This window comes from Pteropus vampyrus, unplaced genomic scaffold (genome assembly GCF_000151845.1).
Source record: "Pteropus vampyrus isolate Shadow unplaced genomic scaffold, Pvam_2.0 Scaffold105, whole genome shotgun sequence".
Taxonomy (NCBI): domain Eukaryota; kingdom Metazoa; phylum Chordata; class Mammalia; order Chiroptera; family Pteropodidae; genus Pteropus; species Pteropus vampyrus.
The window spans coordinates 2,213,140-2,223,629 of NW_011888886.1; the positions used below are offsets into that span (position 1 = coordinate 2,213,140).

General features: G+C 51.9%; 1 protein-coding gene across 1 annotated transcript in view; it reads left to right on the top strand.

Moving 5' to 3' along the window:
* The first annotated feature begins 6 nt into the window (after positions 1-6).
* HPCAL1 (hippocalcin like 1) overlaps positions 7-10,490 on the top strand; it is a 104,135-nt gene continuing 93,651 nt past the window's right edge. The window contains exon 1 of the mRNA XM_011365139.2: positions 7-253. The gene's annotated coding sequence lies outside the window, so the exon portion shown is untranslated. The remainder of the gene's footprint in view (positions 254-10,490) is intronic.

Sequence of the window (10,490 nt, forward strand, 5' to 3'; positions counted from 1 at the left end):
GGGCCGGCGGACGGGCGGACGGGCGCGCGCCTCCACCTCGCTGCCTCCCTCGCTGCCGGCTTCCTTTTGTCCTTCTGGGCGGCGATGAGCTCAGGGCTGGTGCGGCGGCTGCGGGCTCCAGGAGGCCCGCGCTCCTAACCACCCTTCCCGGCCTTGGCGCGCGCGTCCCGGGAAGCGGCCCGCGCCTGCCCCAGCGCGGCGGCGCCGAACTTGGGCTCGGGAAGCCGGTGGCCCGCGTCCTGCGCCGGAGCAGGTAGGGAAGGGGCGGGCTGCGGAGCTGCGGGGAGCGCGGGCGTGTGCACCAGCGTCCGCTGCGATCGAGCTCTCTGCGTGTGTGTTTGTGTGCGTGTGTGTGTATGTGTGTGCGTGCGTGCGTGTGTGTGGGGAGGGGGTGCCTCCGTTTCTCCGTGCTGGGGAGTTGCGGGTGAGGACTGTGGTGTGCCCTGGAATTGCGCGTACTCGAGGGGATCCGCGTGTGCAGATTTTGGCTGCGTTTGTGGGACTGTGTGTCGGAGCGCAGTTGCTGGTGGGGACCGGTGCCGGGCGGGTGTCCAGTGTGAGCGGCTGTGCGTGGGACGGGAGTGACGGGGTGGGCGTGGGCGGTCCAGCCCGGCGTGCGGAGCCAGGGTCGCCAACGGCCCGCACAGTGAGGAGCTCCAGAGCCCGGGGGAACAGTTGGGATCTCCGCGGGCTAGCGCGGGCCTCGGGGACAGCCCGGGCTAGCCCTGCGGGGAGGGGGCGGAGGGCAGGTCCGCGCGGCCCACGTGGGTCGCATTTTCGCTCTGGCCTGGGGAGAGGGTCCAGAGGTCGGCCATCCGCTCCCTCCTCCGCGGGCGGAGGGGCGACGGCCAGAGCCCTGTTCCCGAGGTAGGAGCCCCGGCATCTCCGAGACCCGCACTGTGATCTGGACCGGACGCTCCACCTTGCTGGGTCGCGATTTGCTTCTCTATCAAATGGGGACAGTTTCACCCTCGAGGTCTGTCGTGACAGCTATACTGAGGACGTACTAAACACAGCTCTTGACCAAGCTGCTGGCACACGGTATGTGCTACGTTCATTGTGTTGGAGTCTGTTTTTTAAAAAATAGGGTTTTTTTCTTTATCGTGGGTGGGGCTCTTACATTCCGCCCTACGCGTGTTTCGTGCCTCTCTCTCGGCCCTAACTTAACCGCGAAGCACCCAGATTCGAGAAAGTTTCGGCTGCTGGGCCCCGCCTCCTCGCCGCACCTCCCCGGCGGCCGCAACTGGGGTGCGCGGGAGCGCGCAGCTCCCGCCCTTCTCCATCCCGAAGGCTCCCGCGCGGGAGCTGGTGCCCCTCTCCCGGCCAAGGCAGCGGCTGCGGGGGTCGGGAAGCCCTTTCGCTCAACAAGTGCCTCGTCTCCGAGCTCGCAGTTCGAAGGATCTGAGAGCCAAGGTGTGAACGTGGCGCTCCCCGCAGGGACAAATCTTGGGCTCCCGCGGCATCCTGGCTGGGCCTGGTCACGCGGAAGGCCGCCCCCTTTGCTCCAGGCCAGTACATGTTCCCCCTAGAGGAAGGCGTTTGCCAGGACAGAGTCCTGCCTTGGGCCTCCGCATTGGACACCCTGCGACCCCACCCACCCCTCCCAGCCTGCTTCCTTCAATCAGCCTCTTGCCGGAGGCTGAGCGTCTGCCTGCAATCCTGCCTCCTAGTCCCCCACCTTAGTTTTTAAAATATTTAGTGTTGAAACCTACTCGTAACATCGAACTGCAGCGAACGTGCACACAGCTCTTAGCCACGGTGCGCTCTTGGGGAGAATCCTGCCAACGGCCCCATCGCGCTTGCTCAGACCCAGCAGGGCCAGCTGGCCCTGGCTGCTCTGCCACCTTCTGCCAGAGCCAGTGGTTCCTTCCCTCTATCTCTGTGGTTTCTTCATCTCAGGACTCTTCCCAGTCCGAACAACAAATAATCTTTACCCAGGGGAGCAGCTGACCTCACAGGTGCATGAGGCTCTCAAAATGGAGCTGGCATGGAATGGGCAGGGGCTGGGGTGGGCCAGGCTGCTTTCCAAGTGTCAGGTGCTCCCGCTGGTGGTCTCGAGGGAGCTGGAATACTCTGCATGCTTTAGGACACAGGAGCAGAAAGCTCTGGTTTGTCTTCCAGCAGGACAGGAGCCCTGAGATCTCTGCAGTGATGGCGGGCTGGGGGAACCGAATAAGCTAAGTTTTCATTCGGATTTGATGGCAAGGGCACACTTAGAATGTAGCCTATTTCATAAAATGATTTTATACCCTAGAGGAGCAAGGGCTTTTCATCTGAATCCTACTCTCTTCCCTGTAATTGGACTCAATAATGATATTTAAAAAAAATCCGTCTGGCTTTCTCAAAAGACAGACCAAAGGCTGTTTTTTTTTTTTTCCTCCCACCTAGTTAAAACCAGCTCTTTGTCTCAAGCAAACCAGTGTTTTGGTCCTAGATCTATTTCTGTTTCACTTTTGAAAGTGCCTGTAATTACTGAGCTCTTGAGGTTTTATTGGATAATGTGCCAGCTTCTCGCTGGCCCCGGGGCTCTGCCTCTCGTTCGCTGTGGGATATAGTGCCGAGATCTAGCCTTGCCTTTGGGTTCCACTCTTATGCTTTTTGTAAGGTGGAAAATAGATGTCAACATGCGATAATTTGGGAGACTTGGCCTTGGGAATCAGGTGCCCAGAAGAACCCCAGAAGAACAGAGATTTGCCCAAACTCTAGCCGACGATCCATTCATTTCCAACAAGCCCTCCTAGAGAGGGACTCTAAGAGAAATAAAAAACTTGGACAGATTCCTTCAGAATTTATCTAAATGCTCCCTTCTGGCCACAGGGCTGTGTCGAATGAGAAATACAAGGACAGGAGTGGACTCCCCTGGCGCACACGCCCGAGATGGAGCCTCTAACTTACCTAGCTTCATTTCTACCTGGAGCTCCTGTGAATTTTCATCCAGGTGAAGTGGTAGTACTTGCTTTGGGGCCTGTGCCCACTGCCTACAGGGCCTCATGAGCACAGTTCCAAGGGCTTCCATTCACATAAAATATCATGTTGAGTGTTCATGCCTGGGGCAGTCTGTGTTCCCATTACTTCTACGGTCCTTCTTCCAGACTTGTTCTAAGACCTTGTATTGCCAGTCATGAGTTAGGTAAAGTGCCAAGTTCATAAGCACCAATTTACGAACCAGCAATAATCCGGGATACTAATCAGGAGCCCCAGAGTTTATTTGGCACCAAAGGGTAGGCTACTTGGCAGCTGAAATGTTATCTAGATTGGGAGCAGGTTTGTATTAGAATTTAGCATTCCAGTCAGCCCTAAATTATGCTTGTTTGTTGTGGGATTATGCTTCCAATTTATGAGTTGCCAGCCCAGACTTGATGGGGGATTATGTGTCTTTTGCTAGTATGTAGCACCTGATGTCATTGTGCTTGGGGAAGGAGGCACTATAGACTTTAATTGTGACCATTCTCCTGCTGTCTCATTGGGTTTCTTTAGTGTTTTTATGCCCACATGTAAGGCTGTGCACCTGCTCATCTCATGTGACCCTTTGGGTTGGGTTTCTAATTAGGGGATGACAGAGGATAATTGTATATGGAGGTAGCAGAGTGGGCTTAGGGGGCCTCTCTTGGTGCTACTTGCCCTATGGGGGAAAATGTTTCTTTCAAATCACTTTTCACCACACGAAGAGGTTGGAATCTAGCAGCACGGGTTTTAATGGAATCATTTCAGGTAATCAAATACAGTTTGACAGGTGGATCATTTCTTAGGCACTGATGAGCAAGGTCCGAATCTAAAGAATTTTTTTTTTTTTTTTATCATCTGAAAAGCGCAGTAAATCCTTTAAGAGAGCCATACCTTGGCCATGTCGTTTCAAATATAATTGAATTTCCAAGGCAAAGCTTCGTAGCTCTGCATTTATGAGGCATGACTAACTAAAGACACCTTCCAAGAGCGCTCAGGCTCTCTTCCTGTGGCATCCCTCCCCTGCCTGCATCAGGGTAGCAAAGATGCCTTCTTGGGTCACTTTTCACGTTCCTTTATAAGCCAAGCGTACTCCCCACGCTTGCTAATCCACCGCTGTTTTTGGGGTATTCGTTTCTTCTTAGCACTCAGATGCAACCCCGGTGGCAGGAAGCCAGGAGACTGGGGTAGGGGTGCCGGCATCCGCCCCTCCCGCCTCATTAGATGAGAAGTCTGAGGAGCAAGGGATGGGTCTCTGACTCTGGCTAAGAAACACTTAGGATTGTTAAGTGCTTATTCCACGGATAGAGCTGCCGTGATCCTGAAGACAGGAAGAAGTCTTTGGGGGTGCGTGGTTCCCCTCGTGGAAGTCTTCTCTGATTGCCTCCATACCCTGATGCTCTAACCGAAATCTCCCCTTGTCCCCTGAGTCAGGCACCATGCCAGATGCATTGACAGGTGAGCAGCCTGAGCTCTCCCAACGCTCAGACCCAGTGCTGTCTTCCAGAACACATCAGGCAGAGCCCTGCTCCCACCCCCGCCCCAGCACGGAAACCCATCTGCTACCTGCTACGGCAGATGACTCTCATCTAGTCGTTTGTTACAGCTAGAAATCCCAGGAGTGGTTTTGTGCTCTTTCCTCTCTTTTTCCACCCACCTCGTCGGTCAGTTCCCATCAGTTCTCGTTTGCCCAGCCCCTCCCGCTCCGGCCCATCCCCATGCCTCCTCTTCCCAGGAGCAAAGCCTCTCATCCCTTAGCCCATAGCGGGGCTTCCGGTTCCTTCCCTGCTGTCATGCTGTGGTCAGGTCAGTGTTTAAAACGGGTTTCGTCATCTCGCTCTCCACCCCGCCCCGCCCCCCAGGTTCATTCTCTTCCCCAGTAAGTGCTGCTCTGAAGACCTGCTGTGCGCCTTGCTCCGAGCCGGCTCTCGGAAAGCTGGACATAGCCTCATCCCTGCCCCAGGTGACAGCGATCTTGGCCTTGGGGTGGTGAGAGCATCAGGCAGGCCCCGGGGAGCATGACAGGTGCAGCAGAGGGGAGCGACTTCCTTCCCTGGCCTAGGGCCAGGGCCTCTGGGAGATTCATGGTCTAAAGTGACCTCTGGGAGGGAGTGGGGACAGTGGTTGCAGGTGGGACTGTGGGGCCGGGTTGTTCCAGGGCCTGCCTTTCTTCTTTCTCACCCTGACTTCTTTATCTGCTAAACTCCTACTCATCCTTGCAAAACAATTTTTTTAACCAACAGCTTTATTGAGATATGATTTATATACTGTGAAGTGGACCCATCGTAAGTGCACGATTCAGTACTTTTCAGCAAATGCACGGAGGTCTGCAGCCCTCACCACAATGCAGTTTTAGAACATGTCCGTCTCCCGCAAAAGCTCCGGTGTGCGCATTTGTTGTTCTTGTCTGTTCCCACCCTCAGCCCCAGGCAACCACCAGCTGGCTGTCTCTAGATTCTCCTTCCTTCCTACCTCTCCTCGCATAGACTGGGCTCCACGGCCTCATTAGTCCACGAGTCTCCAGAACTGATCACTCCCTCAGCACTGGTGGAGTGGAGGGCTGTTTGTCCTCTGGGGCAGGGGTGGGGTGCAGAGTCCTTTCACTCAGTGTTTGGTCTTCCGGGCCCCTCGTCCTCCCCTAGCCAGGCACTGGGCACCTGCAAACGCCCAGGCCTGCTGGCCCCACTCAGGTTGGGTTCGCTGGCGGTTCTTTTGTGAACTCCGGAGCATCCAGCAGTGTGGGAATTCAGAGGGCGGAGCGTGTAATTGCGATGTGGGGCCTGCTGCGTACATTATCTCGTTTCAGCAAGATCGCCTCGGACGAATGGGATTGAACCCATTTGCAAATGACAAAAATCAAGGATGCCCAGAGCAAAGTAAGCAGCCCAAAGCCATGGGCAGAAAGAAGCAGCAGCAAGAATTCAACCGAGTCGCTTACCCCTCGGCTTCTATCTGGTAGTAAGGATATTTCCTTCTGGAGCTTTTTATGGGCTGATGTTCACTTTTTCCTGTCACTGCCTCCCAAGCAATGTAACCTCCTCTTAGGGTGTGAGTGGTGCATGACACACCGTCATCCGCCCCAGTCCCTGGCTTGCAACTGACCAGTGGAAGTGGCTCCGTGTAAGTGTGCGCATGCGCAGTCTCCTGACGGAGGCGGGGCCTCGGGGCGAGGGTGAGTGCACTTCCAGGCCTCGAGTATTTCAGAATTTCTCTTGTTGCATCATTTCTTTCTTTGAAAAAAGTAGTATTTTACAGATGTGCAACCCGAGGGACAGAAATCGGGTACCCGATGCGTACAGGCGGTTCTGGGTCTGTCGTGTAGACCCCAGATCACCCGTGGTCTCAGTTTCACTGATGCAGAGAACTTTCTCCGTGGACAGTACGAGTGTCTTGTTTCTTCCTGAAGGTTCAGGGTTATTAGACCCTGTTTTGTAAGATATCCCGGGGGAAAACCAGGAGGGGGACAGGGAGACCTGGGTTTGAGTTCATCTCTGCTCTTGCGTTTATTGGCTAGGTGATGCTTTCCGAGCCTGGGTTTGCTCAGGTGGGAAGAGGGTTCTAGGCCCACCTCAGACCATCACCTGAGACCTGGAGGTAGAGCATCCAGTTGAGTCTGGCTGCTCACATGTCTGCAGTAAATGGTGGTGACTGCTGTTGCTACTTATATGTTCTTGGGGAGCAGTGCCTTTTCCGCTACTAAGTATTTCTTTTCAAATTCAGGTTTATTAGGCATATTTGACTCAGACTGCAGAAGCGTGGCATCTGTCGTGAGGGCCTGTGAATGTGTGCGTGAAGGCTCCCGGAGGGGAGCTGGTGAGGGTTGTGATTTGGAGTTTGGGGAGCTGCCATTTTGGATTGTCCCGGCTCACATCTTCCGAGGACCATCTCTTGGGGTCCTTGATGGTGACCCTGAACTTGAAGGCTGCACAAAGTGGTTTGCAGTTTGTTCCTCAGACATAACGAGGTGTGCACCCTTTGACCCCTGCCCCCCGTGAGCGCTTGGCACGCATTTATGCAGTTTGGATGTGTGTGTGCTGGTGTGCCAGGGGTTGACAGGACTCCTGGGAATGTTGGCAGAATTACGATTCTGTGCAGTGGTGTGTAGAGATCACGGTGTTTTTCTCCCAGCAGTAAAATGCTCAGGTCTCTGCTTCCTTCCTGTGCATTTAACAGACGTTTCCAGAAAACGGAATGGACTGCAGTGCCCCACCCTTCCCTGCCACTCCCGTCCTTTCCCTTTGCCGTGCTGTAATCCATTTTCGGAGGGCAGCGAGAGCCTCTCAAAATCAATCACTTGGGTCTCAAAAAACCCTTCCCAATGTCGTACAGTTTTCTGTGTTTATGCGTGTGGCTGGAGAGTCAGTCCCGGCGGAGTGAGTGTGGGATGTCCAGAAAAGCCGGCCCCAATGTGAGGCTAAGGCAGGGCCGTGGGCGGGCAGGACTGGTGGCTCCCCCTGCCCCCACCCCGCCGCCTTCTCCCCTCGCCCGTTGCCGAAGCGTGGGGTGGCAGGGGCAGGAACAAGGCTTTATTAAAAATCCTTCAGTTGTGCAGTGCCAATTGCATGCTTGGCGATGCAGCTTGGACAGTCTGTATCAGCTACCAGGGATGGGAGACAAAATGTGGCAGCTGCTATGGCTTCTTTGGGTGTCTTCCTTCTTCTCAGTAAGTAAAAGTAGAAAAAGGTCTCAGACAGATGCTAAGGCCCAGCTTTCCTTCATGCTGGACCTTTGGCACGTATGACACATTCTTATTCTCTGTGGTGTACTTTTCCCTTCTCTCTGAAGCCTGGATAAAGAATCGCTGCTTTAGTGGGCATATGTTCTTGGTGATATGCTCTCACCTCACCTAAAAGCAATATGATCGGAGCTAGCTGGAAGGTGAATGCTTATGCTTTGGGGAGTAATTTTCACCATTGTTGGTGGGAATAGAGGGGAGGGGAGATGTAGCACGGGTAAGGAATTCCAGATTCTCTTGGCCAGGGACCCCAAGCAGTGCAAAGGTCTCACTGTGCCCATAGCTCCTTTCCTCTGTGTCTTGTCCTAAGCCAATTACTCGCTTCCTAGTACAAGCACACCTTCATTCTCATCCTCATTCTCATCTTCACCATCACCGCCACCATCACCACCCTCACCACCACCATCACCATCACCATCACCATCCACCACCATCACCATCACCACCACCACCATCACCACCACCATCACCATCACCACCACCATCATCATCATCATCATCACCATCACTGTCACCATCACCACCACCACCAGTACCACCATCATCAGGTCTCAGCATTGCTCCCCAACCTTTGAGCCACTGCATCACATAGCTCATTTCTGCTAAATTTTTGCCAGAGGTAGAGTGGAGGGCACTGTTGTTGTTGGGGGTGGTGGTGGTGGTGGTGGTGGTGGTTAATGAAGAGAGTTAAGACAGGGTAGGAAGCATAGGGAACCCAAGTGGGTGGATGATGGAATGTAACTCTGAAAGTGGCCTCATAAGAATGATCTGGAAGATTCTTGGAAAATCCCAGTTATGGTGTTTAATTTTATGTGTCAACTCAGCTGAGCCAAAGGATACCCAGATAGCTGGTAAAGCGTTATGTATGGGTGTGTCCGGGAGGGTGTCTCGAGAAGAAATTAGCACTGAGGAAATTAGCACTTGAATCAGTAGACCGAGTAAAGAAGATCGTGCTCATCAGTGTGTGTGGGCCTCGTCCAGTCCCCCGAGGGCCCAGATAGAACAGGCAGAGGAAGGGGGTCTTCACTGTGTCCTCTGAGCTGGGGCGTGTGGGCCGAAGTCCTTGCTTTGCGGGGACGCATGCTGGGCAGGGAAGTGCACGAGAGCTGCTCTCTGTGCTCATTGCTGGTTGGGGTGTTTTTTTTGTTGTTTTTTGTTTGTTTGTTTGTTTGTTTTTTACACACGCCTTGAAACTGCAGGTCTGGAAGCCATCGGGGCTTTACGGTTTGGTGAAGTGACCCCCATCCTATTATTAATGTCTGGCTTTAAAAAGCGTAGGCGGCTTTTTATCTCCACAGCTCAGTATTCTCATTTGTCAAATCGAGCTCAATTCTGAATTCTGTCAGTTCTGCAATTCAGGACAAATGTTTAAAAATGTACCCTCGAGTTGTAGGGCACATCGACCTAAAGCAGAGAGAATCATCACAGCTAAACTGCAAAAAAAATGAACCACTTAGAAGACACAGACACTGTAGAGCTGGCATCATAATTCAGAAGAAGAAAGTGATGACATTGAGGAACAAATCTGTGGAGTTCAGATTAGAAAGAAGGGGTAGGGCCAGAAGATACTCAGGTTAGGGGGGTGAACTCGTATTTCCTCTGTGTGTCTGTCCACTCAACGCTTTCTTCTAACTTCTGTGCCGGGAACGGTACTACGTGTTAAGGAATCAGATCAAGAAGATGGGCCCATGGTACAAAAGAGATGAGAGATTTCAGTGGGACATTTCCTCCGGGGGCACAGAAGGCGACTGGCAGTTGAGCTAACTTCCTGGGCTCTAGATCCCGTGCCGTAGGTAGGATCTGTTTACTGTTCCTTTAAGAGGGCACTAGCAAGAAAAACTAGCGTCCAGGATGTCGCTCTCCTTCGTAATGGGGCGATTCCGTTCTTTCTAGGAAGTCTTACCGCTGACGATCTAAGAAACCGGTGGACTCAACTTCTTGTTTTGACTGCTTGTGAATTACAGAGCCGTCAGAATTAGCAAGTGTTGTAAAAGACAAGTAGTTGTATTATCATCAGACAAAAGTATATGTATTCATGCAAACTCCTGACCAGATTTCACCTCAAATTGGTCTTTATAATGAGTTACTAAGAATTCTTTGAAATGAGTACATTTGTGGCAGTAGGCTAGTAGATATTTGCTAAAAGGGTTGAAAATAAGCAATGTAAACATTTCTCCTTAATATGGGTCTGGGAAGCAAGATGTAGAACTATACAGACAGTTTTATTTCAATTCTGTTTGGGAGAGAAAAGAGAGAAAATAAGTGGGAAGTAAATATACCAAACTGCTAACAGTGGTTGAGTCTGATAGGGTCATGAGTGGCTTTCTTTCCTGCTTTTTCATATTTCTCTCAATTCTAAAATGTTACCAGTGAGCATATTATTTTTGCAGGTTGGAGGAAAAAAGGTTTTAAAAGGAATCTAAGAACACATCCCTCTGATAACCTTGTTTACCTTCCGTATTTGCTTGGCAAACTCGTTATAGTCAGACTGGCTGGAACCCACAAATTCCATACTTGTGATGAAATTTTAATTAATGGAAATTTATCATGATGCATCATTAGCATTTGTTAACCTCATCTAAATTCAGTACCGAGTAACTATAAACTGGGATATAAAGCAAATGCTCTGTGTCTTCCGAGAAATTGATCATTTCAACATGGCAGAGGATAGACTAAGTTTATGATCTAGAATGTGTTTCTTTTTTATTTTGCTTGAATTTGGGTGTTCGCTTTGTTTCTTAACCTGGAAGCAGCCCTCGTGGCTCCTGCTGTGTTAACTTTGGTTGTTTTAATGGGGTGATTTGATGTCCTT